Source organism: Leucoraja erinacea, chromosome 7, assembly GCF_028641065.1.
Source record: "Leucoraja erinacea ecotype New England chromosome 7, Leri_hhj_1, whole genome shotgun sequence".
In the NCBI taxonomy this organism is placed as follows: domain Eukaryota; kingdom Metazoa; phylum Chordata; class Chondrichthyes; order Rajiformes; family Rajidae; genus Leucoraja; species Leucoraja erinaceus.
The window spans coordinates 17,931,422-17,950,212 of NC_073383.1; the positions used below are offsets into that span (position 1 = coordinate 17,931,422).

The 18,791-nt window shown below is 42.2% G+C and overlaps 1 protein-coding gene across 4 annotated transcripts in view; it reads left to right on the forward strand.

The window, feature by feature from the left end:
* Positions 1-18,791, forward strand: part of pde1a (phosphodiesterase 1A, calmodulin-dependent) — a 386,755-nt gene that overhangs the window by 118,967 nt on the left and 248,997 nt on the right. The window lies entirely within an intron of this gene.

An 18,791-nucleotide genomic window follows, 5' to 3' on the forward strand; every position in this document is an offset into this window, starting at 1 on the left:
TTTGAATGCAGTAAAGAATATCGGAACATACTTCACAGGTGTGATTGTTGTTGAGCTGCCATGGGACAGAAAAGGGCACAAAGGCGAAACCTTGAGCAAAGGTGAGCTGCCAGTACAACATTTTGAAAATGAGGAAAGAATAATGGATGGACAGTGAAGTTTCAAAATGGAATTCAAAAGCTTTGGTCCTTGCAACTGAAAGCACGGCTCCTGGTGCTGGAGTTGTGAACACTTCCATATCGGTTGTCCGTTATTAATCCATATTTGGCCAAATAACCTGCAATTATCCCATTGACTGTGGTTTCCAAAAGCATTCCCAACACAAATGTTAACTTGACTGATCGGTGATTTCCTGATGTGTCCCATTTTTTGAATAATGATGTATTCATTCTGATCATCCATACTTCTGGCACAACACATGGTGATGTGGAGAGGATGCTTCCACTAGTGGGAAAGTCTGGGACTAAAGGTTATTGCCTCAGAATTAAAGGACATTCTTTTAGGAAGGAGATGAGGAAAAATTATTTAGTGAGAGGGTGGTGAATCTGTGGAATTCTTTGTTACAAAAAGCTGCAGAGGCCAAGTCAATGGATATTTTTACGGCAGAGATCGATATATTATTGATTAGTTCAGTTGTCAGAGGTTATGGAGAGAAGGCAGGGGAATGGGCTTAGGAGGGAGAGATAGATCAACCATGATTGAATGGCGATGGGTCAAATTACCCATTTTTACTCCTTTTCCTTATGACATGACAGCCAAGGAAGAAAATAAATTTACCTTTGCATTCTGAGATGTCTTGTGAGTCCAGTTGTGGATCCCAGTCCTGCCAATTGCAATGTGTACGGTTAGTTTACATCAACTGGTGGTGAGAGGGGGAGCGGTGTCTTTTGTCTTTATTTTCTTCTCTCTTTTTTTTCTTTACTGTTTCCAAAGTGGAGGTTTACAAGATTGATTCAGGTGACGATTGGGTTAATGCATGAGGAGCGTTTGATGACTCTGGGCCTGTGCTTGCTGGAGTTTAGAAGGATGAAGGGGTATCCCGAAGGGGATGACAGATGGCGCAATGGGCTAAGTGTTCGGCTGGCGACCGGAAGGTAGCCAGTTCGAATCCCGCTTGAATACGTGCATACTGTCGTTGTGTCCTTGGGGCAAGACACTTCACCCACCTTTGCCTGTGTGTAAATGTAATGTAATTATGTGAAGCACTTTGGGGTCAATGCAAGTTGACTAAAAATGTGCTATATAAATAAGATTATTATTATTATATTATTATCTCATTGAAATCTACTGAAAAATGACAAGCCTGGATAGAGTGGGTGTGGAGAGGTTGTTTCTAGTAGTGCGAGAGTCTAGGACCAGAGGGCACAGCCTCATACTATAAGGACATACCTTTAAATGGGGATAAGGACGAATTTCTTTAGCCAGAGAGTGGTGAATCTATGAAATTCATTGTCACAGGCAGGTGTGGAGACCAGGATGTTGGGTGTTTTTTAAAGTAGAGATTGATAAGTTCTTGATTAGTGAGGGTGTCAAAGGTTACAGGGAGATGGCAGGAGAATGGGTTTGAGATGGAAAAGTTGATCTGCCATGATTGAAAGGCAGAGCAGACTAATTGGGCCAAATAGCCTAATTCTGCTGCTATGTTTTATGGTCTCATGAAGCTCTTCTCTTTGAAGCAGGCCATGGCCCGATACAGGACATGACAGCATTGAGGCTGATTACTTGCATCCTGTTTGGGACATTTGTGCCTGTTTCTTCAGATGTTTTCTGGTTGTATGTTGCCCATTATCCAGACAGGTACATCTCACCATTTGGAAGCCTCTCTCCTCCTGATTGTGGAATGTAATCCCATTGGACATGGTAATCCAGCCACATGTAGATAAAGCTGCCTAAATTTGTGGAAACCTTTCTTGTCTCTCCTGTGCAGATTGATCAGAGAAGCTCCAAATATAGATATCAGGCACCAAAACTGCAAACTGTCTCAGTTCAGGTGCTAGATGACAATCCAACCACAACCGCGCATGAGCAAATGTGTCTTGATGAGTCCTGTCCCTGACTACACTGGGCTAGATGGTTCAGAGGATGTTATAACAATTGTAGAAACCTCCAGATAACTTCTTCCAACCTAGGGAATTTGGTGTGCATTGACTGCACAGTCCTGACAACCTGGGGATTCAGAATTCCAAAGACGTGCCGGTTTGTAGGTTAATTGGCTTCTGTAAATTGTCCCTAGTGTGTAGGATAGAACTAGCTTATGGCCGATTATTGGTCAGTGAAGAAGCGATGGGCCAAAGAGCCTGTATCACAAAACTGAACTAAAATTGGTGATGGCAAAGTCTAGGCATCGAGAGATCTCTGACTTCCTGCAGTATTCATTTTCTTAATCCGTCATGGGATCCAATGCCTGGGCCTTTATCTTCGTCGAAACTCAATTTCCTGGCCTGTCTAAAGCTTTATGATAGATCCTTGAGTAACATGTGGATGAGTGAATCCCCACCCAACCTCATCCCGCCAGGCTGCTCCCTATTAAAGACCATTGCCTGTACACCCTGTTAAGGGGGATTTGATTGTGGGTTTGCAGGTGAATAGACTTGAACCATCTCCTTGTCAAGTCCAACTCCCTCCCTACGACTGACATTTCCCATGTTCTATTGCCTGAAATTGTGTACAAAAAACAATCTTTTTCTGTCAGAGGTTTGTGAAAACACTGTCTCTGAGGGTGGTGGAGGCCAAGTCATTGGATATATTTAGGGTGCACATTGATAAATATTTGAAAGATTGAAGGATTGAGGTTATGGGAACTGGCACAGTAGAGGAGTTAAGGCCAGCGTAGATCAGCATAGCCATGATATAATTGAAAGTCAGAGCAAGCTGACAGAGTCTAGTACTCTATTCCTGTTCCTATTTTCCTTGATTTCAATTTACTTTGCTCTTCCTCAATTCATCGAATAAATTTGGTTCCAACTGCTAGACCATTTACATTTACGATGTGACTCAACGCTTTGGTGTTATAATTCATCTGTGCTTGGAGCGCACAAGTACATCTTGCAGAATGCCTGGAAGAAGATGGAAATTGGCTTAAGTCCACAAGTGTTACAGAGGCCGCTTGCTGCTGTGTGGTTCCCTGCTTTGAGTATTTTTTTAAAGCGGAGATAGATAGATTCTTGATTGGTACGGGTGTCAGAGGCTATGGAGGGAGAGATAGATCAACCATGATTAAATGGGGAAGTAGACTCGATGGGCCGAATGGCCTAATTCTGCACCTGCAACTTATGAACTTATGATGTCCACCTGAGCACAAAATCAAGTACGGAGACAAGGCATCAGCTCCCATGAACCGCCATGCAGTAACGGACCGCTGTTAAACCAAACATACTCATCAGCTTTTACCTTATTCCAGCTATTTTGCAAGATGCACTCATAAGGTCTATCTTTCCCTCTCAACCCCATTCTCCTGTCTCCTGTGGGACGACAGATGGCGCAATGGGCTAAGTGTTTGGCTGGCCACCGGAAGGTCGCCGGTTCGAATCCCGCCTGGAGTGCATACTGTCGTTGTGTCCTTGGGGCAAGACACTTCACCCACCTTTGCCTGTGTGTAAAATGTAATGTAATTATGTGAAGCACTTTGGGGTCAATGCAAGTTGACTAAAAATGTGCTATATAAATAAGATTATTATTATTATTATTATTATTTTCTCCCAATCACCTTTGACACCATTATGAATGAAGAGCCTGTCGATCTCTGCTTTAAAAATACCCAATGACGGCCTCCACAGCCATCAGTGGCAATGAATGCTACAGATTCACCACACTCTTGACCAAATACATTCCTCCTCATCTTCTTTCTAAAGGTTAGTCCTTTTATTCTGAATCTGTGCTCTCTGGTTTTAGACTCTCCCACTACTGGAAACATCTTATCCACATTGACTTTATCCAGGTCTTTCTCCATTCAGTAAGTTTCAATGAGGTCTCCCCTCATCCTTCTAACCTCCAGTGAGTACAGGCCCAGAGCCATCAAACAGTCATCGTACGTTAACTCAAACATCCCTGGGATCATTCTCGTAAAGTACCTCTCGATCCTCTCCAATGCCAGCAACATCATTAGGTAAGTCCCACCAATGTGCTTGGACAGTGGCCAAGCTGGCCATCGGCGAGTCACAGCGCCAGGCGGAAGAGGGCTTTGGCCGAGCCAGATGCCTGCCCCTTTAAAGGGGTTGTATAGTAGTTATTAGAATATTTGTAACACAGCTGTTTGATGATTTTGTAACATGGTGGTGGGTATGTCACCACGGTTTTGTTTTTTGTTGGTTTTTGTATCATGTTGAAAATAAATAAATTATTTTTTGATACCAAAAAAAAAAAAAAAAAATGTGCTTGGACAGTAAATCAGGCTTCCATCATACTGTGATGCATGAAGTGAAACACATCTTGTTTGAAACGTCCCGAAGAACCACCCAACATTACAGTTTGTCAGAATGGAGCAGTGCTCACACATATTTTCCAATCGCTATTTGAATTTGTTCTTTCAGCTTCCTTTGAACAGAGTAGTTTCTGCAATATTAATCATTTGTCAAAGTGGAATACATTGATCTGCATCTGCAGACAGATGTTGATGTCAGCAGATGGTCACATAGCTCCTCGCCATGCAATGTGACCTAAACCAATCCTCCCACTGGATGCAAAAAGGTTATGCCCCTGTCCCACTTAGGAAACCTGAACGGAAACCTCTGGTGACTTTGCGCCCCACCCAAGATTTCGGTACGGTTCCCGGACGTTGCAGGTGGTTGCCGGAGGTTGCAGGTGGCGGAAGTAGGTAGGGAGACTGACAAATACCTCCGGGAACCGCACGGACACCTTGGGTGGGGTGCAAAGTCTCCAGAGCTTTCCGTTCAGGTTTCCTAAGTGGGACAGGGGCATTACACAAGCTAAAATCAGGGCTGAAGACTGCCTATGCAACCACTCCATAAAGGTATTGAATGAGTCTTCCTCCTAGATCCTGATCCTTAGATTCTTTGAACTTATTGCTGTTTAGACATAATTATTAAGCAAGCAACATGCCATTCACCCAACACATTCAAGGTGCCATGCTGCCACTGCCATAGAGTTGCTGCCTTACAGTGCCAGAGACCTGGGTTCCATCCTGACTACGGGTGCTGTGTATATGGAGTTTGTACGTGACATGCATGGGTTTTCTCTGGCTGCTCCGGTTTCCTCCCACACTGCAAAGATACACAGGTCTGCAGGCTAATTGGATTGGTAAAATTGTAAAAATAGTCCCTAGTATGTGTAGGACGGTGTTAGTGTGCAGTGATCAATGTTGGCACAGACTCGGTGGGCTGAAGGGCCTGTTTCCGCGCTGTATTTCTAAACTAAACAAAACCGACTGAGTCTAGACTATATCAAGCTTCCATTTATACTTATCCCACTTGATTGTAGTCACATCCCCAACAGTCCACCCTCTTCCCCTATTCTCCTACTTGGCTCTGTGTCGGGGGTCCAACACTGTACAGTGTCTGATTAACCTACCCACCCACATGGCTGTAGTATGTGTGCAGAAACTGGAGCATCTGTAAATGCACACGATTAGAGAGGGACTGAGTATACCAGCGTTCAGTGTGGGGCAGCTGCTTTACCATCTGTGCCACTGTCCAATTAACACCTACCTTGGTGCAAGCATTCATGATATATTGTCCAAATGTGCTGCAAAATGCTGATTGGCATATTGCTGGTAAGTAATGTGATGTGTAGGAAGGAACATAGTACGAGTCAGAATGGGTGATCAATGGTCGGTGTTGACTCGCTGGGTCGAAGGGCCTGTTTCCATGCTGCATCTCTAAGCTAAACTAACTTACAAATAAAAAATCCCAAATATTTACTTGCACCTAGCCTTACTCTTTAGGTTGGAAATGCCACCTGGCCTCCAGCTCTTTCCTGATTTCTACTTTGCAATGTGCAGGCACAGAAGTAAGAATGTTGGTAGTTTACTCCAGCTCACCAACATTGCTCTCATGAATGTTACACAAAAAAGCTGGAGAAACTCTCATGAATCACTGGCTGGTCAATAGCACAATCTGGCTCAATAAATAGCTTTGTTTTTTAAGATTTTGTTTTTAGTTTAGAGATAATGCATGGAAACAGGCCCTTCGGCCCACCTGAGTCCATGCCGACTATCAATCACCTGTTCGCATCAGCTCTATGTTAACTCAGTTTCTCATCCAGTCGCTCGCATTGGGGGTAATTTTGTTTTTCACAAAGGCCAATTAACCTACAAATTGGCACATTTTAGGGATGTGGGAGGAAACCAGAGCACCCGGAGGGAACCCACCTGATCACAGGGAGAACATGCAAACACCGCACAGACAGCAGCGGTGGTCAGGATCACACCCGGGTCTCTGGCGTTGAGAGGCAGTAACTCTACCAGCTGGACCACTGTGTTGCTAACATATTCCTATTCAATGCTCCCTGTATTCCAGTCTTTGGAAATGCACGCCACATGTAAAATAGACAATCGGTTGATGTTACAGTTCTCTGAGCCAATTTTGTTTATGCCATTTTATGCTGTCAATTGGCATACATCAGAGATTATAAGCACATCAATCAATGGCAGAGAATATTATTTTGTACCATCTTTCAACATGTTCTGATAGCCTTACAACAGATTGCCACCAACTAAGTGTCTGTTTCAAATTATGGGTAACTGAATCCATCTCTGGGAAATATCTAGTCTGGAAGCAGTTTTGTTTCCTTCTCTGCCTCAAACATTATATACTGCCATGTAATTTGTATAGATATACTGCTTCATTTTCATTCTTTCAGATCTGAAATGAGCTAACTATTACCAATTAGCTTCCAGTTGGATGACTGAACCACTACCGGTAGTCATTTCAAGAAACAGCAGTAATTCAGAAGGGCAATGAACATATTGCACAGGTTGTCTAAAATATCTTCCTGTTTAACATTTGCAAAATACCACAACCCCATCAACCTTCCTCCTTCGTGCATGTTAACATTTAATAAATTCCATCTGCTGCCACTGAGCTTTGTTCACAACTACTTTTACTCTGTGATCGGAGGAGAGAAAGTGTGATATAATCAAAGCTGCGGCATATTATTTGAAGAATTGAAACCACCAGCTTAATATCCTTCATGAAGACTCCTGACCACTAACCAAAGTAATGCATTTCAGAAAACTGTCGAATAAAATATATACAGCTACAAGTTAAATTTGGTTCTAAATGAAGCTGCCGTATGTGTTGTTAATTAGACTAAAACTGATAAGGTACCATTTTCAAATTATTGAAGTTGATTACTACCCCCAGGGTAATGCTTTCTCCCTATGTCATGTGATCATTGGTAGGCACCAATTCAATTCAAGTCATGTTGTTGCCAGGTTACCACTTTATTATTTTCCTACAAAAACAAATCCTGTTTAACCCTTGAGAAACGGCAGTATTTTGACTATGAAATAAACTGAAGTTGAAGCGTGTAACAACGACTTATTTCAATAGAGTAGAATACAGTATTTTTAAAAGGCCATAACTCCTCTTACTCCCTTGAATGGAATTGCCAATGTGAATGATTAACAATACATTTTTGCATAGGTTACAGGAAGACTAAATTCTTATAAAGGGTTAAGTCACTTAATGACTCATTATCGTGCAAAGAAAATATGAAGGACACATTTACAATTAAAATATATTGAAAAGTTCTTATATTTTTGGCACCCTTCCCAATAACCCAGGTCCTGGTTCTTCCACTTTATTTGCACTCTTCGAAGCCCCAGTTCCCACACTCCCTTCCCGCTCACTGGAGCCTGGTTCATGCGCTCTCTTTCACCATTGCTCAATCCCTGGAAAATGTATTATAATATTCTGTACAGCGTGTTCGGATATTAATAGAAATAACTTACTATAGTTCAGAGAGTCTGCCAGTCCAGCATCACCATAGTTCTACGCGTGCCTGATTATCAGAGTTTTACTGTGTTACTGTTCTCTATATTAACAGAGAAAAAGTCTCAAAACCTTTCAACAAAAGAGATAAATTTATATAGTGCTTATCGTGAACACAGGTTTTCATGCGAGGTTTTAAGTACCATCGAATTGTCACTGTTAAAGATGATGATATTATAATGGTCTGACTTTTCAATAATTAGACTTTTTTTGGACAAAGGAAATAAAGATTAGCCATAATCATAATCATACATTATTAGCCAAGTATGTTTTGCAAATACGAGGAATTTGATTTGCCATACATTCATACCAATAAAAAGCAACAAAACACACAAAATATCTTTTAACATAAACATCCACCACAGTTGTAATTATGCTCCTAGAGCTAACCCCCTTAGTCTAGTTCAGTAAAACACTTGAGTCAAGCATTGGACCACTAAACTTTATTTTATGAAACAATAACAAACTCCCTATACAATACCTAACCACTGCTGGATCGATCCTTGTCTCTGCTTGTCCAAGCCCTTCAGCCTCGTGCAAGCAGATACCTCCAAAAGCTTACGCAGTCCCAAGTGCCCTTCCAGAAGATTGACAACGATCCTAGTGGGGATCACTTTTTATAGGTCATCGGACCCTGCTGGGCAGAAGTATGATGGTGTGGCAGCCCCTACAAACTAATCACATATATCGATTACATTAAAGTGTCATTGACAGTTCCCCAACCCAATTACAAAGCACCCCATTACAATGTTTCTACAGAAGCTTCTGGAAGGGAGTGAGTTGACCCAAGTAATCCAACATTTTCCCAGGTACTATAAACAATTTAAACAAGGCTTCACACTTCAGCCACTCATTAAACAGCAACACATACATTATTTATAATACCGTTTCACACCCCCTTTTATAACCAATTCCCACTATGCATTTGCAGACCTTCTTATCTCCCTCTGCAAACCTTCATACTTATTAACAAAGTTAAGACATCTGGACCTCTCCTTATCATCAACTTCCACCTGGGATCCAGACTCCTTGGAACCGTGACTCCATCTTGCAACTTTCACAGAAAGAGACCAAGCAGGCCCTGCAAATGCAAACATCCTCCATTTTATAATAGCTCTATTTTGGCCAATATTAACATTGTGACTCCTCCACATTCCTCACTGTGATTAAAGGCGGAAAAAAAAGTTCAATCTCTTCCTTTCTTTGTTTTTAAGTACCATTGAATTTTCACTGATGATTAAAATATCAGTGGGCAATATGTGAAAATTTGAATGCAAATTAGTTTTGAAATTATATTTGTTTTTTTTTGTTCAGACATGCAATTGGAGGGAGAAACATTGATTGTAAATTAAAATGCTGATGCAAGTCACCATTCAGCTATGCTTTAGGAATATGTTTTGGGATCTGTGCAGAAGGGAAATTATTATTGAATTGGAATTCATGGGGAATATATATATATATATATGTCTTCATATTATAGTCATATTTGTTTTCCAGTATTGTTAGGGAGATAATACCAATGTGGTCATCAGCTTATTTTTAAAAGTTTACTCTTAATATTTACATTTTTGTAACATAATTGTAATATGGATTATACATTGTGCAAGTTCTAATTGTCTTCTTTCAAGAGAATTGTGAACCATTTTTGCAAGTGAAATATTTCAATATATTGCAGAAAATTGATTCATTGTTTAGATATAATATAATACGAAGAATAGGGTAGTGTATTTTTCTATCTTTCTTACCAAATTCACAGTGCAAATTGTGCAGCAAAGAATACATTATAATAATGGCAATTAATAAAGTTTATTTTCCTCATTGACTAATGAGGGTGAAAAGGAACATTGACATAGAAATGTTCCAGTACATCCAACATGTGGTCTTTTTCTTCTTCATTTGTAAATGGCGCCAAAATATGGCAATGGGTGCAAGAATTTCACCATGCAGCTCACACATTATAATAAAGAACCATTGAACTTTAAGACATTACATTATAATTTTGGTGGAGAACTTTAGGATTTTGCTCCCACAAGAGTAGTTGTGCTTACCCTGGTGGTAGAATTGGGTGAGTGCAGAATTGAACTGAGAGCTTGAAGTGCTCTGAATTGTGTCATTATCGGTTTATTTGTGAATGATTGATTTGGCACAATTTGGCTTACCTCGGGTTCAAACGTGGCTGACCTGTATATGTGCATGCCATCCCTCTGCACATGTGAGGTGCCATTTTCCATATTCCACCAGCGTAGCACATAAGCAAGGATATCACAATGTCTTCTTCCACCTGCATGGATTGTATTTCCACCAATCATTCTCCTCACTAGTTTAAGTCTAGTGTGGATGATGACAAAACTGCTGTATATGCTTCAAAAATATATTTGTTTTATGAAAGAAGTTTTTTTTATTTTCTGTTGTCAAGTCATTGTATTTGCTTTCCAATATTGTTAGGGAGATAATATCAGCCTGGCCATAAGCCTGATTTTGAAACTATTTTTAATATTTTAACTTTTGTGACATAATTGTTGTATAGACTATGCATTTTGCAGTGATCGAATGATGGTTTCATGGTTCTTATGGTCTATCCAGGTTTGAGAGAACGCACAATATATTTCCATTGGATGTATTTGAATTTGCTTCCATGATCCTTGGATATCCTGGATTATTTTTTTTAGTTTTAGAGATACAGCGTAGAAACAGGCCCGACCAGCGATCCCCGCACATTAACACTATCCTATACACACGAGGGGCAATTTACACTTATACAAAGCCAATTAACCTACAAACCTGTATGTCTTTGGAGTGTGGGAGGAAACCGACAATCTTGTAGAAAACCCACACGATCGCGAGGAGAATATCTTTAGTCGGAGGATGGAGTGTCTGGGGAATTCATTGCCAGATACGGCTGTGGAGGCCAAGTCAGTGGGTATTTTTAAGTCAGAGATTGATAGATTCTTAATTAGTAAAGTTGTCAAGGGTTATGGGGAGAAGGCAGGAAAATGGGGTTGAGAGTGAAAGATAGATCAGTCACGATTGAATGGTGGAGTAGATTTGATGGGCTGAATAGTCTACATCTGCTCCTATAACTTATGACTCCCCCCTCCCCCCCCCTCCTTTCCCTCCCCCCCCCCCTCTTCCACCCCCTTTCCCACCCCTCTTTGCCCCCCAAATCAATCATCTTTTCCTCACCCCTTTCCCAAATCTAGCACAAAGAACTGTGTTTGGAAAGAATTTGGATCAAAATTCTGAAGTCACAGTTTTTTTGCATTGTAAACCAAGTCTGTGCCACTTTTCAAAACACCAGATGTTTTCAAAGACCTTTATATTCAGTAGAGAATCCGTGTAGTGTGTGTTCTCATACAAAGTGAGAAAATAAAGTGCAAAAAATTCAAAAGTAATTAATGGTGAAGCCAATATGATTGAACTCATTTTATTTCTCAGGAACAATAGGAACAATATCTACATTGCCCAATACTCCATCAGCAAAATTCACTGCCCAAAGTAATCAGCAACAATGGTCTACACTGCCAATACTCCATTGAACTATATTTACACTGCCCAATAGGATCAGCAACTATATCTACACTGCCCAATACTCCATCAGCAACTATATCTACACTGCCCAATACTCCATCAGCAACAATATCTACACTGCCCAATACTCCATCAGCAACTATATCTACACTGCCCAATACTCCATCAGCAACAATATCTACACTGCCCAATACTCCATCAGCAACTATATCTACACTGCCCAATACTCCATCAGCAACAATATCTACACTGCCCAATACTCCATCAGCAACAATATCTACACTGCCCAATACACCATCAGTAACAATATCTACACTGCCCAATACTCCATCAGCAACTATATCTACACTGCCCAATACTCCATCAGCAACAATATCTACACTGCCCAATACTCCATCAGCAACTATATCTACACTGCCCAATACTCCATCAGCAACAATATCTACACTGCCCAATACTCCATCAGTAACAACATCTTATAATAATGTTCACACTTTGATTGTTATCTGTTTGCTCTGGTTTTTAAGCCACCAGCTCTTCAATGAAGTAAAATTCTCTTGGGCTCCTCCGCTCTCTGGTTCTTGTTCTCACTGTTGAGCAGTGCTTCAGTTAAAAAGTAATTTACTACTTTCCGCACAGTGGATATATTTGCTTCTGGAACAATAGGAAATGTTCATGGAGAAACATCTCCCCTTCCTTGATCTCTCTGCCTCCTTCATAGGGGATAGACAAATGACTGACATCTACTACAAGACCGACTGATTCCCAGAGTTATTGGACGACATTTCCTCCCATCCTGCCTCTTGGGAAGACCCTATCCCCTACTCTCAACTCTTCCGTCTCGGACCTTGTCTTGTTTTTAGTAAACCAGTATCTGCAGTTTCTTGTTTCTTCATTGGATCTGTATGTGCTGGTTTTACAAAAGAAAAACAGTGCTGGAGTAACTTAGCAGGTCAGGCAGCATCTCTAGAGGACGTGGTTAAGCGACAATAATGATCAGAATCTTTCTTTAGACTGAAACTTTCATGGAGTTGGTAAAGCATTATGGATCTTGAAGAACCAGCTGTTTGTCTAAGTGAATAGCCTTTTTACATAATACATTACTAGGAATTACAAATCCCAGGAGCTTGGTTGGCCATATAAATCTATATTTATCCACTTAACATGACAATGGCTTAATTTGGGTTCATCATGTTGAAGATTTGTTTGATACTGATGATGACACCAGGCCTGAAGTAAAACCAAAATTGGTAGAAATGCTTAACTACACTGGGGCACAATGGGGCGGCACAGTGGTAGAGTTTCTGCCTTACAGTGGCAAACACCCGGGTTTGATCTTGACTACGGGGGCTGTCTGTATGGAGTTTGTATGTTCTCCCTGTGACCGCGTAGGTTTTCTAGGGGTGATCTGATCTCCTCCCACACTCCAAAGACGTACAGATTTGTAGGTAATTATCTTCTGTAACTTGTAATTTGTCCCTAGTGTGTAGGATAGTGCTAGTGTATGGGCCAAATGGAGGCCAAATGGGTCCTGTTTCCGTGCTGTATGTCTAAAGTCTAAAGGTCAGATTGCCACCTGAGGAGAGAGAAATAGAGTTATCTGCTGAGTCCCTCCAGTATTAGGCTTTGGACACTTTTCACTGCCAATGTGGTTTTAGTAATTTCCTTTCCACTAATTCAGCTTGTGCATTTTTCATTTCAGCTGATGAGCTGTAAAGCTTTTTGATTGTGTGCATTTAAAAGTTTTCACTACTCTGTTCTAGATCCGCTTGCAGTTCTACAACAGTTTAATTTAGTTTAGAGATACAGCGCGGAAACAGGCTCTTCGGCTCACCGAGTCCGCGCCGACCAGCGATCCCCGCACATCAACACTATCCTACAAATACCAGGCACAATTTACACATACACCAAGTCAATGAACCTGAATGCCTGTAACCGGTTTGTAGGTTAATTCTTCCTCAAGGAAACCAAAGATCTCAAAGAAAACCCACGTGGTCACGGGGAGAACATACAAACTCCGTACAGACAGCACCTGTAGTCGGGATGGAACCCAGGTCTCCGGCGCTGTAAGGCAGCAACTCTGCCGCTGTAACACCATGCCATACCGTGTGTTCTAATGTGTTGCGTTTTAATTAGCAAGTAGGAGAACACTAAATTAAAGGCATATGTCTGTAAGAATACTCCTTAATCACCAATATGTCTGCCATCATACTATTGTTACTCAGCTTCATGGTTCATCCTGCTTTTAAGCATTTACAAGAGCAGTAAAATCTATTATAGCAGGAATTGTGATTCTCACAGCAGTCTGAAGGTAAGGGGCTGCATTGTTTCCAGAGGCATTGTGTGAATAGGTCAGTTTTTCCTTCCAAGAAGGTAATCATCCCATGGTAATAAGCGTACGTGAGATATAGGTGAGTCACGCCACTACCTGTTGTATTTGGGAGAGGTGGTGTTCACTTACCGGACTAATGTAATGAAGCCATTAAATGTATTAATTTGCTGGAGGATATGATGACAGTTAAGACAGGTAGGTGAGGTCCAGAGGAGTTTTACAAGAATGATCCCAGGAATTAGTAGGTTAACCTATGATGAGTGTCTGTCAGCACTGGACCTGTACTCGCTGGAGTTTAGAGGAAAGGGGGGAGGGGGGGGGGGGAGATGCTCATTGAAAGGTACAGAATAGTGAAAGGCTTAGATGTGGAGAGGATGTTTCCACTAGTGGGAGAGTCTAGGTCATAGCCCCACAATTAAGGACGTCCTTTTAAGAAGGAGATGAGGAGAAATGTCTCTAGCGGAGGGTGGTGCATCTGTGGAATTCTTTGCCACAGAAGGCTGCGGAGGCCAAGCCTGTGGATATTTTCAAGGCAGAGAGAGAGAGATTCTTGATTAGTACGGGTGTCAAAGGTTATGGGGAGAAGGAGGGAGAGATAGATTGAATGGCAGAGTAGATGTGATGGATCGAATGGCTTAATTCTACTACTATTACTTATGACCTTAAGAGATTATGTTACAGCTTTTTAAAGTTTCGAGGTACAGTGCCGAAACAGGCCCTTCAGCCCACTGAGTCCACGCCGTCCAGCGATCTCCATATACTAACTCTATCCTTCACACGAAGATCAATTTTCAATTTTACCCAAGTCGATTAACAAAGGATTCTGCATGTCTTCGGAGTGTGGGAGGAAAACGGAGCACCTGAAGAAAACCCACACAGTCATGGGGTGAATGTACAAACTTTGTGCAGACAGCACCCATAGTCAGGATTGAACCTGGTTCTCAGACGCTGTAAGACAGCAACTCTACCGCTGCACCACCGTGCCACACCATGACTACTTTAGCAATCGTTCTACATAAGATTTGGAGTCAGCTGCGCTCACTTCATAGGTATCTACTTTTGCCACTTTACATTTGTTCATAATATGTCAACAAATGATCCTGGAAACACAAGAGCCGACGCTGGAATCTGGAGCGACAAACAATCTGCAGGAGGAACTCAGTGGGTCAAGCAGCATCTGTGGGGGTGGTGGAGAGGGAAGGAATTGTCAACGTTTGGGGTTGAAACCTTGCATCGGGACTCGAAAACCGGGGAGTCTTTTCTGAAATGAAATCTTCCTCACTCACAGTCACACTGAAAAGCACCCACGCAAACACACCTCGTTAATCAGTTACAGCATTTTGAGCGCTGCAGCAAAATTCTATTTCCCTCTCTCCCAGTAACAGTAATTTGAGTGAGGTCGTTTTTGCCTGCAATCCTATCCAATATTTTCTTAACAGTGAAGGAGGCTATTCAAGCCATTGACTTTATGCCTGTTCAAAGACCAATCCCACTAATCCTGTTTCTCTCTCTTAAATACTTTATTCTCGCTTAAATACTTATTAATTCCTTTCTGTTACTTCTACCACCAGAGGCAATTCACAATAAACAATTAACCCAGCAGTCAGGGATATGGGAGTTAACTGGAGTGTTGTGTTCAGTTCTGGTCACTATACCACAGAAAAGATGTGGCTATACTACAGAGAGTGCAGTAAAGATTCACTAGAATGTTGAAACAAAGAACTGCAGATGCTAGTTTACAAAAAAAAAGGCACAAAGTACTGGAGTAACTCAGCAAGTCAAGTAGAATGGGCGTACACAAAATTGCTGGAGAAACTCAGCGGGTGCAGCAGCATCTATGGAGCGAAGAAAATAGGCGACGTTTCGGGCCGAAACCAAGTCAAATAAAATGTCTGGAGAACATGATTAGATGACCTTACGGGTCGCGACTCATCTTCAAACTGTTTGTAGAGGGGAGATAGAAAGAATGGTTAGTGACTGTGAGAAGCTCATGTCTCCCAAGTCAAGTCAAATCAAGTTTATTCGTCACATACACATACGAGATGTGCAGTGAAATGAAAAGTGGCAATGGTTGCTAACCAGCTTAATTCCTCTTCCCATTCCCATACTGACCTTGATGTCCTGTGCTGTGTCTCCATTGCCAGATTGAGGGCAACACACAAACTAGAGGAACAACACCGTATATTCCGCTTGGGTAATGGCACGAACATTGAATTCTCCAATTTTAGGTAACCACATAACCCTTCTTCCCCCGTAAACACCCACTTTCCTCCCCCCTCTTCACTGTATCCCACCTGGACTCACACCTATTCCTCCCCACCCCCTCCCCTTCCACCTACATCCCCTCCTCTAGTTTCACAATTCACAACTCTTCAATTATTTTGTCTTACATCTTGCGTCTTTTCACCTCTGGCCTTTGACCAACCACCTGCAATCACAAAACCCTTCCCCTCTATCAACCTATTACCTGCATGGCTTTGTCCTGCCCCTCCTCACCCAGCTTTCACCCCCCCCCCCCCCCCCCCCCCCACCCTGCCCCCCCCCCCACTACCACCCCCCCCCCCCCCCCCCCCCCCCCCCCCCCCACCCACTACCCCTCCCCCCCTTCCCCCTCAATCAGTCCAAAGAAGGGTTCTGACCATGTCCTATCCATGTGAATGAGCCACTGAGTTACTCCAGCATTTAGAGTGATTTTCACCAGGATGTTGCCTGGAATGGAGCACCTGAGTTATCGGGAGAGTTTGGATAGATTAGGCTTTATTTTTTCCTGCAGCAAAGGAGGCTGAGAGATACCATGATTTGAAGTATGTAAAATAATGAGAGACATAGGTAGATAGGCAATCTCTGTTTTACTTAGTGGGTGTGTTTAAAACCAGTGGGCAACCTTGTGGTGAAGGGAGGAGTTTTAAGATCTAATGATCGTTTAAAAAAAAAAGATTAGTTGGTGTCTCGAATGAGGTACCGTGGTGGCAGGTGGTGGTGGCAGAAATAATAGGTGCATCCAAGAGATATCTGGACAGGTATGGTATCGAGGGATATGGAATTAATGCTAGAATGTGCAATCAGAATTGATAGGCATGGTGGTCAGCATAGATGTGGTGGGATGAAAGGCTTGTTCCTTGTAGTAAGTACAAGCCCATGACTCTATGACATCTGGGGAAACTTGTGGTGTCAGGGAGAACATACGAATTCCATTCAATGAGTACCAGCCATCAAGATCAACCTGGGTCAGTGGAATTGTGAATCAGCTGCAGTACTGTGTCAATTAGTGACACAAATACTTAGCAAGGCCATTATAAAACTTGGTGCAGAGTTCACTTGGTGTCACTCAGGCGAGTGAAGACCTTGCTTCAATTCTGTTTGATTCAAACTCGAGAATCTTCTTACACATTTACACTGTTTAGCATCTTCAATCAACATGTCAGGTGAATGGATGTGGCAGCAATCATTGCCGATTGCAAAATATGTGCTGAATTTTCATAAATGTCTCTTCTTTACTCGCTTTGGAAACTGGCAAGATTCCTGTTCAATAATGCCGTGTCATTACGACATTTTAGTCTGACCAGCAAAGTTAATTAATGTAACCAAATTCATTTTGTGTGTTTGGATTGAGTAGGAGAATAATGCATTGGCCTCTTGAGTTTTAGCATATAAATCGAACTGCTAGTGTGCCAGTGGATTGGATTTCATGCTTGGAATAGTCGGCTTTAGGTTCCAGCTCCTTTCAAAAGCTGTGTGATTTGTAGTGTGCAGAGGATAAATTAATGTATATTTTTGGATAGAATCTCAACACAAGTATTTCAAATAAGATTTAGCCAGGAATACATTCTCAAAAATGTTACTTCCATGTTGTTTTGTTTTGCAAGAATGCGACCTTTGGAGCTTAGAATATCTTGGGTGTGCATGTTGTCTGCTAGGGTATATTGCATGGTTAGGCTCTGCTTTAGACTTTGGAGATACAGCGTGGAAACATGGCCCTTTGTCCCACTGAGTCTGCGCCGACCAGCAATCCCCCCAGATTCAAGCACTATCCGACACACTAGGGACAATTTACAATTTTACCGAAGCCAATTAACCTCCAAACTTGTATGTCTTTGGCGTGTGGGAGGAAACTGGAGCGCTTGGAGAAAACCAACATGGTCACAAGGAGAATGTACAAACTCCGTACACACACCAGGCAGGATCGAATTCGGGTCTCTGGCTCTGGAAGGCAGCAACTCAACTGCTGCGCCACTGTGCCACCCCTCGGCTGTGTAAGATAGGCCTAGAATACCGAGGTGTTTTCTTGCATGGAAACAATGGCCTTCACTTTGCTGAAGCAATAACTGTGCCAAAGCAATAATGGAGGCAGGAGAAAAGGGTGGCTGGGTGCAGCTACCTTTAAATAGCCTACAGTTGAGGTTGGTGACGTTGTGACTGCCTGCCACAGCTATCATGTCCACACTCACCCCTTTCCCCAGGACAAAGAACAGTGGTGATAACTCCGGACTGTTCAAAGGAACTCTCCAGAGATGCAGCCTGGAGCAGCTCCATGTGAAGCTGTCACATGGAGGAATAGAAAACCGGAGATGACATTGACTCTTTACAGAGAACATTGTCATCGACTAAGGTCAAAGTGTTTGTTGCCAGTTTATATTATCCACAAAAAATGTAGAATGACATTGTGAAAGCCACATATATTCACACACCTTATAACATCTTATGCTATGTACACTGTGGCACAGCAGCACAGTGGTAGAGTTGCTGCCTTACAGCGCCAGAGACCTGGGTTTGATCCTGACTACGGGTGCTGTCTGGATGGATTTTGTACGTTCTCCCTGTCACTGCCTGTTTTCCCCAGGTGCTCCGGTTTCCTTCAACTCTCCAAAGACGTATAGGTTTGTTGGTTAATTAGCTTCAGTAAAATTGTAAATTGTCCCTAGTGTGTAGGATAGTGCTAGCGTGCGGGGATCATAGGTCGGCACGGACTCGGTGGCCGAAGG